This window comes from Passer domesticus, chromosome 5 (genome assembly GCF_036417665.1).
Source record: "Passer domesticus isolate bPasDom1 chromosome 5, bPasDom1.hap1, whole genome shotgun sequence".
Lineage (NCBI taxonomy): Eukaryota > Metazoa > Chordata > Aves > Passeriformes > Passeridae > Passer > Passer domesticus.
The window spans coordinates 36,072,004-36,087,138 of record NC_087478.1 but is presented as its reverse complement, the minus strand read 5'-3'; the positions used below and the strand labels follow the sequence as shown (position 1 = coordinate 36,087,138).

The following is a 15,135-nucleotide window of genomic DNA, read 5'->3' as shown; positions in this document are numbered from 1 at the left end:
TGTCCTTTTGAAAGACAGGTTTATGACTGTAAGTATATTTATTCCATTCTGTAACTGAGGAAAACACAACACATCAGCAAGAAACTCTGGTAAAGAAGGTTCAACCTGGAGCATACTGATCTTAATGTGTGAATATCTTCCTTCCTTCCTTCCTAAAAAAACATGCATGTGGTAAAGGAATTGTGCCAACAGGTTATTCCCAGCTAGCCTCTTGGCCCCATGCAACTTCTCACTCCACACCCCACAACCTCCCTGTGGGATGTGGAGGGAATCCAAAAGGTGAAAATGAGAAAACTTGTGGGTTGAGATAAAGAGATTTCAATAGGGAAAAAAACCCCTGCATATAAGCAAAGCAAAATAAGGAATTAATTCACTGCTTCCCAGCAGCAGGCAGAAGGAGCTGACATCCCATACCATGTGAATGTTTTACATCCTTCCTGTTTAGCATTTAGTGCAAAAGTTTATGCATTGCTTTTTTCCATTTCTTCACAATACCAAAACTAATACAAGGGGTTCTGAGAAAACTGACTGCAAAGGTGTGTAAGCCGAGTGGCAGGTGAAACAGGTGCATTAGGTCTCCTTGCTGGAAGAACTCCTTCTCAACAGGATTAATGGATTAAAATCCAACTGATACAGCTAAATATAATCCTATCAAGTTCACTGCACAGGAGAAATGTGAAGTTCTCTCCATGAAAGTTGGGGGCTAAAAACAGATGCATAGGGGGAAGGAACTTCTCCAAGACAGAAGAGGAGCTGATACAGCAGATATTTAAAGAGGACTTGTCAGACAAGAGCATACTGAAAACTGCAGAAATGACAAACCAGATCAGGGCTAAGAATACTTGAACTGGAGATGTAAAAGAATAAAAATATGCGGGTACTTGAAAAATGCCTGAGCTGAATTAAAAATCCTGTAACATCATGTCCTAAATAACTAAATATAATGCAGAAAATCAGGACTGACATATCTCATATGTCTAAGCTCTGACAAGCTTAGATCTAAAGGAGGGAGGAACATTCTGCAGTGCCAAGGTCTGTGACAGAATGAGTAGCTCTGCATCTAATAAAATAAAAATGTGATCTAACAGCGGAAAACTAAGTTTGACTTCTTTTATGTTAGCCCCATGGATGACTAGGGTAAATGATGGATTACTGCAGCAAAAGTGATTTCCTAAGGATAGCATTCGTAACTGTGATGAAATTGAAGACAGTGAGAATTACTGCACTGTAAATAAGAAATACTGCAGATACCTGCCATACAGCTTTTAGAATCAAAGTGGAAATATTTCAATTGCATTTTTAATTAGCATAAATGTGCTGGCTTTAAATTAGATTCAAATCATTAGCAATGTCAGTGGTTTTACAGCTTCAAAACATTTGTTCTAAACAAACTGTGCATTACCAACTCAATGATAAAAAGGCTACTGCTAAACCTTGTTTCCTGCCACATATTATGTACTCACCACCCAATAATAATCCATTCTAATTTTAATTAAAATTCTAATTTCACTAATGTCAGAATGCAGATAATTGCTCCAAAACACAAAGCTGTGCAGTGAGGCCACAGAGCTGATGGCTCTATCAGCAGCACTAAGGCTCTCACATAAAGGAGGGACCCAAAACTGAGCTTCTTTCCAACAGAACAGACTAAAACCACTCTAAGTAAGCTTTTATCTACAAAGCTTTTTGCTTCTCTGCCAAGCCCCTGCTGCTTTTTAATTAAAACCAAGTTTTGTTAATTAGAACAAAGGTCCCAATTTTAACTTGAACTAAACAGGATTTTTCTTAAGCTAAGAACTAAAGCCTCTGTTGTCATTGACTGTTGGAAGCTGAAGCTTCCAGGAAGAGCAGGGAAGACAGCTTCCCTGAAAACACAAAACTGCTGTATTTTTCCTTTTAATATTTTAATACAGTATTTCTAGGGACTTTTTTCTGGTTTTGTTAATTTTCCCCATATTGTCAGAGTTCTCTACACCTCTAGATGTGGCAAGACACTACTATTCACTTCAGAAAAAAACAAAAAATAAAGTGAGTGTGTGCAGAATTCTCACTTTACTTCAGACTCTGCTGTTGCTTTTAGTCTTTGTTTTCCTCTACCAGTAAAGCCCCATGTGGTGTGTGTTAACACCAGATAATAAGACAACACCCAGCAGGATTACAATGAATATCCTCTAGGGACTCTGCAAGCAGGTTATCTAAGAATAATGCACATTTTCTTATCTTCTTTTTGAACAGAGCTTGTTTGTGTTCCTATAGCATCTACCAGCCCTAATCACGTGCATATCATAATCAAAGATATACACAGCCAGAAAACAAAACACTCTGTCTTTTTGTTGCTCGCCTTCAACTCTGAAGTATTTTATCTTGTTTTCTGAGAACAGATGCTCTTGGGAAAGAACCTTGAGATGGCAGCACTGCCAGAAGCTCCCACACTCCAGGTGGAAGTTGTTCTTCCTGTGGCTCAGCTTCATGTCTAGCACACAGCTCGTCTGTCACCATTTCACCCCTCCTTTTGCAAGAGCTGAGTCAGAAAGGAGCAGCTGTGGATAGCAGAGGTGAAAAGCTTTCTTCAGTATATTATTGCAAATTTTATCCTGTAAGGAAAAAAGGGACCAAGATGAACTCTTTGTGGTCCTGAGTGCACTAATGAGCCTTAATGGCTCTGAGCAGCCTCATCTGCAGCTTCTACTTACACCCATAGGCCCAAGAGTTCTATTTAAGCACAGCCCTGGGCCCTTGTTCCTTGCTTTAGCTGTGTTAGAAGAGTATTCAGTCTGTGAGATAAGTCTTGATTCAAGCTTCAGCCTCTGGCCTGACTTGACGTCAGCCTGGTCTTGTTGCCTTGGTGGTTGCTGGACCTCATCCTAAATGCAGCTAAGGGGTTTTACTGCTGGTTTTGCCTTGCATTTCTCTCTTCAGTGGGATGTTGCCTTATGATCTGGACTTCTGGCTGACTGTGACTATTTCTAGGTCTGTCTGGCTCTACTGAATGGGAGAGCAGGTCCTGGATGGTGAGGTACCTGCCCTGACGGTATGTTACCAATTTGGGCTCCCTACTCACCTTTCCCTTTGGGAAGTCCTGTCCTTGCCATTCCCTGACAACCTCAAGCATCAGATCCTCCTTTAAGTTACTTGAATCCCCACTATTTTAAATTAGTTGGAAATATGCCCTAATTAAAAGCCTCTATCAAAGATGGAAAGCAGCTTCTCCGCTTTCATGGAGCAGTTTTCTCATCCTTTTTCTGATTCTCCTATTATCAAGCTTGGTAATTCTAGTGTTTCTACAGAAAAAAAAAAAAAAAGATAATTATTTTATTCTGCTAGCTGTGGGCTTCTTGTTTGTTTGTTCCTGGTCACAGATGTATACAGTACAGGCAAATGCTTTTCCTAGTCCAGAGCATCCAGCTCTGGGATCTGCAGCATAAGAAGGATCTAGATCTGCTGAAAAAAGTCCAGAGGAAGGCCATGAAGAGGATTAGAGGCATGGAGCACATCTCCTCTGAGGCTGTGAGAGCTGGGGCTGTTCAGTATGGAGAAGAGAAGGCTCAGGGGACCTTATGGCACCTTTCAGTACCTAAATGGGGACCAACAAGAAAGCAGGGAAAAGACTTTTTACTAGAGTGTGTGTAGGATAAAGGGGAATGGATTTAAACTGAATGAGGGCAGAATCAGATTGGATATAAGAAATCCCTTACAATGAAGGGTGATAAAAAACAGGAACAGGTTGTCTGGAGAGGTGGCTGATGTCTCATCCCTGTACGCATTCAAGACCACATTGGATGGGGCTGTGAGCAACCTGGTCTAGGTGGAAGTATCTCTGCACTTGGCAGGGAGTTTGGACTAGATGACCTTTAAAAGTCCCTTCCAACTGAAGCCATCTATGATTCTCTGTATTTGTGGTGATAGATAAGTATTTTCTCCATCTGACAATACTAAGGAGCTAGAATTCCTGCTGCTCATTAGTTCTCTGTGTCCTCAGACCTGAAGCTGTGATTCTTCAAGGGCATTTCACCTCCATTTTCCCTGTAAGAGATCCTTTAATGAAAAATATCTGAGGCATAATTCAGCATTGTGCAACCCATGAAAGCATCAGCATGCCTATGATTCAGTGTAAGCCCTGTGAGAAGAGGCTTGAGTCCTCCATAAACTCTGGTGTGCTGCCAGCCTCCCACTTCTGTCTCAGACAAGAATATAAGAACTCTATAAAGCTAGGAAAGCACTTTGGGGAATAAGTAACAAGAATTTACCAGTGCCCTCCTGGAGAAGTAAAAAGCGTAGTGTGGATTCACCTGGCATGCTCACTCAGCTGCACACAACCACCTGATATCACATACTTTGTATATCTGAAACTGTGACCCCTCCATGAGTGTTTAGCCTAACTTGAAGAACTCCATGTTTTTTGTGGAGCGCCTGAAGTGCTAAAGTGTGTAATACAGTGTCCTTGAAAAATAGCTTTGAAATCACTGCTGTGTCACAAGGCAAGACATAAATGAGTCATGAATTGCACACGTGCGCAGGACTGCTTCCCAAAGCTGGGCTCAGTCTGTTCTGTAGACTGCAGCCACCCTTGTGAATTAAAGCTCCACAGTAAGAAAGGCTGGGTGAGTGGCTCTTGTCAGAGTGAATTATCTCATTCCAGAGACCTCCTTTGAGAAGAAGTATTGTTTAATTATAAAAAGCCTTGTACAAAGAAACTTCAATTTTGTTTTCATCATTAGATATGTTCTCTGTATTATTCAACATTTTATAACTCATTGCTGAGAAGACAAAGCAATCTTCCACAGCCAGGAATGTATACACATCTTTCTACAGAAGCATTAAAAAGTACTGAGGGAAGAATAGCCAGCATTTTAATTAATTCTGGTTCCAAGGTACAGAATGAAAAGATGGTGAGTGGAACATTAGCCCAAGATAATGGACTCCTAGTCACACTGCTGCATAATTGAGATACAGCAGATGATTTTATGAAAATTGGATGGAGCAAAAAGATTTATTTCTGGAGTTGGAAACATTAATCCAAAGTGTCAACTTTTCTGTGTCATTCGTTGGGGGTCAGTGCTGAAGGTGCCAGATATCTTCTGAACGCACTGACAGTATTTTCCCTTGAAGTAAGTGAAGATGCTCTGCATTTAGCAACTGTTTTCAGCACTGTCAACTGGCAGGTGATAACAACGCGAGGTACATGCTGATGTTACTTGAAATACAGTAATATATGCAAGCTGCTCGTGGTGGTTCTTATTACCGAGGATGTGTTTAAAAGTGCTAGGAGGAGAGGAGGCAACATTATTGTCATCTCTATCTCCCTGAAAGGAGGATGGAGCCAGGTGAGAGTCAGTCTCTCCTCCCAGGCAGCCAGCAACATGACAAAAGGACACAGCCTCAAGCTGCAGCAGGAAAGGTTTAAGTTGGTTATTAGGAAGGATTTCTCCATAGAAAGGGTGATTGAACATGGAAGGGGGCTGGCCAGGGAGGCGGTGGAGTCACCCTCCGTTCGAGAAGGTGTTTGAGAAAAGACTGGATGTGGCACTTAGCGCCATGGTCTAATTGACACGGTGGTGTTGGGTCACAGGTTGAATTCGATGACCTTGGAGGTCTTTTCCAACCTAATTGATTCTGTGATTCTGAGAAGTCATATTTTGAGGTGATAAAAAAAAGTAAAAAAAAAAAAAGTAAAAAAAAAAAAAAAAAAAAAAAAAAACACAAAACCAAAAAATGCGGGGTTCCCGTTGTGATGTTAATCTGAGACCACGTCTTGCAGTTTTTCGGGCATGCTTTAGATCGCATTTCATTTCCACTGTTTCTACTTTTCCGCTGCCTAAGTTATCCCGCAGCACCAGGCTGGGTGATGTTACAGCGCCGGTGCGCACGGACGGCATTTCCCCCGGCCCCTCCCGGGCCCGTCCCGGGTCTGAGGCGGCTCCCGCGCGCCCGCCCGTCCCCCACGCGCCGCCTCCCGCGCCTGCGCGCGCGCCTCCCGCCGCGGCGGATGAGCGGATCAGGCGGCGACCGGGCGGGGCGGCGGCGGCAGCAGCGGGAGCGCTCTGTGCTGCGCGGGGCAGCGCAGCCTGCGCCTGCAGGGGAGGGATCCTGCCAGCCAGCCAGCCCGCCCATCCACACAGGCCGCGCTCCCCGCCGCGCCTCCTGCCGGACCTGCTGCGGGCAGAGGTGAGGGCAGCGGCGGCTCCGGGGCAGCGCCGCAGCGACCGCGGCTGCGGGCGGCAGACGGGAGGCGTGTGCCACGGTGCCACCCGGGTCCCCGCCGGGGCCTCGCTGCCGTGCATGCCGCCTCCCCGGCTGCCGGGCGGGAGGGGCTTGCTGGGAGCCCCGGGGGTCTCCGGTAGCGCCGGGCCCGGTGGGTGCTGCTGGGCGCCCGGAGGGCTCGGCGGGGTCCCGCGGGCGAGGCTGAGCGGCTGCGGCCGCTCGGTGCGGTGCCGGGCTCCGCAGCCGCGGGCCGGCTGCTGGCAGCGCCCCAGCGCGCCCCGGGCCCACCGCCCGCCGGGCGCCGTTGGAAGCGGCGGCGTTAAAGCGGTTAAAATGCAGCTGCCGTGACTGCCGGTAACCTCCTGCCTTCCCCCGCGCGGGGAAAACGAGCTTGCGCTGCAGCCGTGCCCTGGGGAGCGAAACCTAGTTACTGTCCCCGGTCCCGCGGCGCTGCCAGCCGCGCTTCTGCATCTCTATTAGCAGGCCTTGCAAATGGCTCGCTTCCTGAAGAAACTGGGCTCCAAGGGCCCAGTCTTGCTCAACGAGCGCGGCGATCGTTCACATGAAGTTCACGCCGTTGGTGAAATAGTGGTGTTCGCAAAGTGTGTGTTACAGCAGTGCGCTGTTGAATTCGCCTCCTGAAAGCAGGAAAGCCATCAGTTCAGTGTCTCGCTGTTTCTAACGTGTTTTGTGCTGCCACTGTCCAAAACAGAGTTCTTGGGACTGGGATCAGGATACCTCTTAAAAACCTCTTAGTTGATTTTCATCTGGCAGCTTTTATAACTTCAATCATTTCAACTTAATAATAAGAAATATAAATCTGTTTGATCTGTTAAGTGTTAGTGCAATCGGGACCCTGCTAATGCTCCTTAATTATCAACCTCAGTTTTGAAGTTTGGAAAAGCCAGGAGTTAGAACCGAGTTGTTAGTCTACAGTGGGCATAATGGGTATGTAAAGAGCAGGGCTTCCCACTTGTCTTTGTCAGGTCTGTTGAGTGATAGTTTGGAATTGATACAGTTCTGGTTTTCAATGATGCGGAAAATATGAGAAGAACATAGTTGCATTGTTGGCTACAAAGTAACTGTAGACTGGTGAAGTTTTCTGTGTGCTGTTGTGTTTTCCAATTCCCTGCAAACTTCTGAGGTAATTTGTTGTTTCAGCTAAGTGCTAGTTTTTAGTCAAAGCTCCTGAGCTTTGCGGTTTGTTTTGTGATTATACAGCTTTCCAAAACCTGACTGTAGAGAGCTCCTTTCCAGCTGCTGATTTGATGTGTCTACTTCAGAATTGAAACTAGTTGGGGAAAAAGGGATGTGTGGTTGTGGTCACTTGTGGACCCTTTGGCTCCTCTTTGTTTTCATTTTCTATTCTAGTGTTATGGAGGTATTAGAATCATTTAGTTTGGAAGACTCTAAAAATGATGTTCTAACTAAACCAAATACTATGAGGCTGATGTAGCTTAGACCTAGCAAGACATAATCCTTTTTCTACTTTAGTTATGGGTCAGGGAAAAGAACAACTTTTAAAAATGCTGCTTTGCCAAATTAGTTTAAAAAATGACTTTTTAGTAAAGGTCTATCCAGCTCATATCTCTGCTGCATGTGTAAACCCCAGAGTACTTCAAACTGTGTTCTATACATGCTTGTTGATGTTTGTTAACTTTTACAATAGAAGGAGGAATTTTATGATGTTGCAGACTCGTACACTTTTTATGGGGAACTGAACTGGGACAGAAAGTCAGACTTCAGTGGTCCTGTTCTTTTAATTGTGCTTGCTGCAGTGTCTCAGGTTTTGTTCCAAAGAGAAATAAGATGCAGAAATGAAAGGAAAATAATTTGGGGGAAGGGAAGTTTATTGAAGATGGCTCATTTTTAGATTGCCTTTTCTTAAATTCTGTTGGTGTGATTGAGAAGGGTCTAAGGTGATGATGCAGCACTTATACATTTTCTTTTGTCTGGTCTGCTGTTATACTTTCAAATAAATGGTTGTGCAACTACCTAGTAAAGAAACTATGCATACTTTGTATTCTGTGAAGTTGTGTTCCAGCCTCCTCTCCATCCAGTAAATCTTTGCATAGAACACTCAGCCAAGTCTTAATGAACTGTGTTGAGTCAATTATTAGGCTTTCATCTCTTCACTGATTACTGCTTTACCACCTGCTTCCCCGCTGCATTTCCCACAAATTCTGTTTCCTGAAGCATGCAGCAGAGTTTTCTAAGGGCTTTTTCTCCTTTCTCCCTTCCTGTGCTGTGTAATTCCTCTTGCTTTAGGCTGTCTGTCAGATAACTTATCTCTTAGTCTCTTGGTCTTCTTCAGAACAGAAAATAAATTTGCTGGAGAATTTACTTAATGTCATATACTTAAAACTTCCTAATGGGCCAAGCAATGTAGTTTGTTTTAGTTCTGTTTGTTTCTTTTTAATGAACGTGTCAAACTCTACATTACTCAAATTTATGATTAAACACAGAAGGCCAGTTTTTATTGTTCAACAAAATGTAGAATAATGAGGGAAAACAAAACCAAAAAAAGTCCTTCAGTGAAGAAATAGCGATAGCTGTAGAAAACAGCATAGTCTTATTCCCAACATGTGTGGGTTTTTCTGCAGTCTATGCAATGTAATTATAGTAGTATAAACACAGATGTTGCTGATCCTATTCTCTGAACTGTGATGTGAACATCTTGGTCAGGTAAATTGTGTTTCATAATAGACTATGCTGTTAATGAAGATCTTGCTTCTGCAGCAGATGTACAGTTGGGAAGCGGAGGAGCCGTGGCAGAAAGCTTTTTGAGGGAGGTGTTTGTATAGTCACTGTTTTCACAGGAAGGGTGAAGTAGTGTAGTTCGCTGCCTAGATTGTTTTGGTGAATTGGTGTGGTACTTAAAAATACTGCTTCTAAGTGTGAAATCATTCTTCAGATGATTTCCTGAGTGAACTGCATTTACTGTGTAGTTTTCTCCTCCCCCACCCCCCCTTCAGTATTCTGATGTGAACATCATGATGTTGAATTGGTTAATCTTTTCTGGTTTGTTAGGCAGCAGTTATAATCATCTTCTATTAGAACAGGTTGGTTGATGGTAATACAGTTCAGAAGTAAATCTTGTTTAAGGCAGAAGAAATGATGGGCACAGTCTTTGTCATTTTTTTTGTTTGAAAAAAACAGTTCAACCAAAAACCTGACAGCGACCAAAAATGTTTTTCCCAATGCCTTGATTCATTTTAGAGGATCGTCTCTGAATTTTGCTTGAGTGATTTTGCTGTTCTCTTGTCTTTTGGGTAAAGTTGATATCCTCTGTGTTTAACTTCAGCTGGTAAATAGTTCCCTTCCTTCCATCTGCTGCCTACACCTCTCCCACTAAAACAAAGTGGAGAATCATGCTCTGAGTTTAAAGCTGGAGCAATGTGAAGGGCTTTGTAGGGCTCTTGCTTCTCTTGAGAATGTGTGAACAAATATTGAGAAAAGTATGACTTGCACAAATTTTGTAGGTGCTAGAGAAGGTCTAGTAACCAAAAACTAGAAAAAAATTATTATTTACGTTGAAAAATACTTCATGGTATTTGCAAGTAGTAGAGTAGATCTATTGTTGCTTCCCTGTGGACTAATTTGGACCTTGGACTTGAAGAATCTGCATTGATTTGGGTATGTTTTTATAAATCAGCTTCTGATGAAGGAGGGAGTTTCTCTGCCTAAGAAACTCCCATCAGTTTAGATGCAGTAGAAGCAGCTGTGTAGCTTTGTCTTAAAACATATGCTTGTCCAGCTTGTGGGAACAGCAAATTGCATGCTTTTCTGGTGATTTGTCTCATTTTGGTAATTTCAGACTGTGGTGGAGCTTGATGTTGTGCGGGCTGACATTGGCTTTTAAAAGGAAGCCCTGTATAGAGTGTTGAACTCTATAAATGCAGCAAGTGAAGTCTGAGAAACAGTGCTCATAATAGGCCACTGATTAGTAGCAGATATGTTAAAGTGTTTTATTCAGAGCAACTGGTTCTGGATTGGACACAGTTGAAATCTGGAGCAGTATTTTGCTATATTTGTTATAAAACAGTGTTTAATCCCATCTGTACTCTACAAGAAGGAAATCTGTTGCAGATGTAACGTGTATAGTAGCATAAGAAGCTTCTTGACAACAGCTAAAACTGTTTGACAGATGGTAGGAGGCATTTGGGAAGTAAGATTTTCACTTTGAGGAAATAGCTTGGACTTCTGGTGCTAGGAGAGGAATAAATAAACCTAATTTTCTTCACACTCTTAATTGTGGATGTGAGATTTTATCTCAGCTTGTTCCCTCAGCACAGGGTACAGCACTTATCATTCATCCACTAAAAATGCTACATCTGTCTCTCAAGAAATTCTTAAGGTTACAGTGACTTTGACACCATATGGGAATGTGTGTATCTGATTTTCCTTTTTTTTTTTTCATTTAACCATTCATTCATCCATTTGAAAAAGTTCTCATTGCATCTAAGCTTGAGCTAGTTCATATGCTATCTGTATGTTCAGCCGTTTGCCAGTTCATTAATCCTGTCACCCAGTGTTTGTGTTGCAGTACTGCAGAAGCTGTTAATATGGCTATTGAGTTGAGATAAGGAAACCAGCATGTTTCCTTTCAGAGTTATCTTTTTCTTGCCTGCAAACAGAAGCCATGGTATTGTGAAGGTTATTTCAAAAGACCAGTGAGTTTCTTTTGAATAGGCTTGGACTTGGAAGTGCAGGTACAATACTGGTCATTTAAACATGTGGAAAAAAAAAATTGAGTCTTCTTGCTTAACTTAGACTTTTTTGTTGACAGTTTTAGCTATGTAAGGAATTACACATGAGAAAATAAGTGGGTTTTTTAGAATTCACATGTTTAGAGCCAATAGTCTTTAAGCAGGTGGTCTAGTAAACCAAGTTGGGCCCTTGACTGTGGCTTGGGTATTATTTATCTGTTCCTAAGCATTCCCAAGACTTAATAAATTAAAGGATAATTTTCACCTCTCATTCCACCTCAGAGTAATGAATAACACCCATGAATGGTTTACGTGACTCTTCAAGTACCAGAAGCATCATTCCAAACCTGGCTTTGTCTCATGTACAGTAGGTCTTTTTCTAACTACCTAAGAGGGTCACGTCTCAGTGACTGGCATATTTTTCCTCAAAAATGTTCTTTAGATGTTGTATTTGTTACAGATGACTTGGAGAGTTAAGACAATTTATTACTTACAACTGGAGGGTGATACTGAAAAAGAGAGCCATATTGTTGATACAAGATTTGTGAAAGTAAATTATAGATTTAGTTGGTATCAAGTTCATGAATTATAAAAGATTTCTGCCTTTATTCTAAAGGTGAAATGTCATGTATTAAGATTCATTAAACACTTGGCCAGGTGCACAGCAAGTTCATTTGCTTGAAATTTCACGTAGATTTTTTCCTAACTACTTCTAAGACGTAGTAAAAAGCATCCTTTATGGGCAAAGTGAATACTTTTATTAGGTAAAAGATGGGTGGCATTTGTTTCAATATTGCATTGACCTAATTTTTTAGTTAATATATTCATATTTTATGGTCTTGCAATCTTTGCAGGTTTAAAAAATTGTGTTAATGCTGTAAATATGTGAATAGATATTTCTTAAATGGCATCGAATTGAGAAACTTGAAACAGTAGTTTTTCCTGGTCTGCTTGCAGTGTAATAGAAAATACCACTTGTTATGGGGATACATGCTGACAGATATAAACTCTTCAGTACTAAATAGCATATTTTTTCTTTGTTCTTGCATATTTAGTTCTGATGTAAATAGCTGCTTATGGATCACTGTTTTTTTCTTTAAAACAGGCCATATCTTGGTTTGTTTCTGCATGACATGAAAATGCTGCAGAGTGTATAACTGGAGTTAGGGAAAAATACTGTTCACAGCCCCATGAAGCTTTCAGAATAAATCCCAATTTTGCCACTCCCTGTGCAAGCTGTTCCTTCCAGTCTCGTCTCAGAGGTGGCTGCCCGAGAGCCTGCGACGTGCGTGGGGACGGTGGTGGAGGGGGCAGGGTGGAGGTTTGTTCTTTGTGTGGTGGGATGCTGGTGCTGCCAGGAGAAGAGGAAGCAGTTTATTTGCAGTGGAGGTTTTGGCACGACTTGTGAACCTTTGTGCTGCATTAGTCAAATATTGTTCTTTAGCACAGAAGAGATAGCTAGGATATTGTTTAGGCATTAAAGCAGTGGGTCTGCATAAACTGCAGTTTGTTGTGTCTCAGCTCTGGGACTCGCATACAGTAGCACCATACTGTACCAGGAGAATGGGTTTCCTATTGTTCCTCGCTGGAGAACTAGTCTAAGAGAAGGGCTGAAACATGCTAGAGTTTCAGTCTGAAATTCACAATACATAACAAATATTAAACATGGCTGTAGGTCACTAGTCTCTTTCCTTGCACGACTTCACCTTTGTCTCATAAGAGCTCTGTTAGAAGGCTTTAAATGTAATCAGACCTCTTGTGATATTTCTTTCAGTATTTTTTCTAATGGAAGGCAATCACAAGAACAAGTTTATTTGTGTCTCTGAACGGAACTGAGCCAGTTTAGAGCTCCATTTAGAGTGGTGCAATTTATTACATAATGCAAGGAAAATGTTTGGTCTAAACAGAGATACTATGGCAATTCATATAACAGTCTGTGTTACTTGGGCCTGACTTTTAAGAGTGAACCACTTAGCTTTTTCTTCTCCCTCATCCCCACCCTCACTTGTGGGGGGGTTCAATATGGAATTTTCCATTTCATATGGAAATGAGGCAGCTCATCTTCTTGATGGAGGCATTTATTTGTTCTTAGGCAGTTTACCATTGGTGCATCTCCTGCTTTGTAGACAGGCACAGATAATCTTTGTGCTTCCTGTGTAGAACATGTCAGTCCTGCCGACTCCTTGCCACCTACACCATGGCTACTGAACATGAAACTGAAGTTCTGTGCTGTACTGAGCACTGGCTCCACAGAGTTACAACTGTGAGCTAAATTAGATGTAAATTGTAGGAGTGGTGCTGGGTGGAGATGGTGCAAACCCCCAGAACTGCTTTGCTTCAGACCTTTTGCCTTTCAGGTGAAGAGTGAGTACCTGTGAAGTCAACCAAATGCTCCTTTTCCACTAATAGGTGGATGTATAATTTAATTTTTTTGGTAGATGTTGAACGCTCTAATATGACTAATGCTAGTGTTGTCATTTTTTCGTGTCTTGGAAGCTGCTGTACTGTACTTTTTGAGGAACTACTGGGCACTCAAGACTACTGGATTTTTTAATAAAGAACATGGAGTAACTTTTAAAAAAAGGATATATATTTTAAGTACTTGAAACATGATGATTTTATTTATACATAGTCCATGCATAAATATGGAATAAAGTAGCTAAAGACATCAGGTTGGTACCTAAAGGAAGTGTTAACTGTTCTAGTACACCAGTTTCAGAAATAGAGGAGTGAGTCTAAGTTGAAACATTAACAAGATGAAAATGACAAGATTTGGAAGTGGCACTTATATTGAACCTAAAGACCACATGAAGGTCTAAGGTCTTTAGCAAGGAGTGTTTGAGTAAGTATGAATGTGTTAATCCAAGTCTAGAGGAAACAAATTTTGTCTAGATACAGAGTTAATACAAAAAATCTTAAAAATTATTTGTTGAAGATGTCAAATAGCAGCTAGTGTGATTGGCAGGGAAAACTGCAAAGGAAAAGTTCTGTAGACTTGGCCCACAAATTGGCATCAGCTCAGTGTCAATTCATTGTTTCTAATGGCTTGTTCTCCTGAACAGTATTGGCACAGGGAGACGTACACCAGCTAAACTTGGTTAATAGCCTGCACTGTAAGCCTGGGCCAAATGGAGGGGAAATTTGGCTTTGACACATCTCAGTGGATTTGTTACATGTACTATATAGCTACCACACATTTATTCTGGGTATAGTATGCCAGACAATATAATTTTGCAAAACATGTTAAATATTGCTAGTATAACTGTACAGTTGAGTAACTGACTATGCTGCAGCAGAAGATAATGCAAACATTCTCTCTTCTCTTAATGCTCCTTATTTTTAATGCCCTCTTTCCACTTTGGGAGACAAAAAGAGAGGTCTCAGCAACAGGAGAAGTCATTTAGATCTCGTATTGGACAGCCAAAGGACAACGTCTACAAAGAGAAATTTCCATATCAATATTAGATTTTAGAGTTGCATATTTTCCAGCCCTCTAGGTGGCTGATCATGATTGGTTCTCTGAATAAGAAATCTGCTGCTCTTCTCTTTCCATTTCTTATGGGGGAACCTTACAATGCTGAATTGACTTCTGATTTTTGTCCCTGGAAATATACTTTTCCAATTCAGGCAATGTCACTGAAGTTATGGTAATATGCAGAGGGAGGATTGAAGAATAAATTGTTACCTGAAGTAGTAGATAGGATTAATTAATAATTAATGGCCAAGTTTTTGTAGCTGATGTCTAACATACTTAAAGTGGATGTCATGTACATGTTACTAATGGAAGACTGTCTTTTGTGAGTGGAGACCACTTGCATCACTTTCCTAACCTCATAGCAGCTGCTCTGCCAAAGTTGAGGTGGCCTTTTTGCTTCTCTTCTATTTTTGTCTATGTAAGTGGGATGGTGAGGGCCTCTTTCTGTTACCTTTATTGAGGAAAAGACATCTGGGATTGCTGCTTTTTCATGTGAGATATGGCCTGTCTACTTCATCTGCAGTTCCAGCTACATTATCTGTTCCAGTTTCACTGGATACTTACCATCTGTCTTCTGCCTTGGTCTCCTACAAAAATCACCATTAAAGGGCTGACGGGAATTTTGTGTCTGATTTCTTGTAGCTCTAGGCACCATCTGACTAACTGTGGCTTTAGCTGTTTTTCAGGAGATCATAGTTTTAGAAGAGGCCATGGCAATATCCTTATGTTCTCTCCAGATAGATCAGACAC

General features: G+C 41.7%; 1 protein-coding gene and 1 long non-coding RNA gene across 4 annotated transcripts in view; both read left to right on the top strand.

Moving 5' to 3' along the window:
* The first annotated feature begins 2,447 nt into the window (after positions 1-2,447).
* LOC135301333 (uncharacterized) lies at positions 2,448-4,370 on the top strand. The gene is made up of 3 exons (XR_010363082.1): positions 2,448-2,555; positions 2,971-3,031; positions 3,360-4,370. It is a non-coding gene; the product is annotated as an uncharacterized LOC135301333 (long non-coding RNA).
* A 1,644-nt stretch (positions 4,371-6,014) lies between these two features.
* OSBPL8 (oxysterol binding protein like 8) overlaps positions 6,015-15,135 on the top strand; it is an 83,799-nt gene continuing 74,678 nt past the window's right edge. For all 3 annotated transcript variants that reach the window (XR_010362129.1, XM_064419563.1, XM_064419562.1), the window contains exon 1: positions 6,015-6,165. The gene's annotated coding sequence lies outside the window, so the exon portion shown is untranslated. The remainder of the gene's footprint in view (positions 6,166-15,135) is intronic.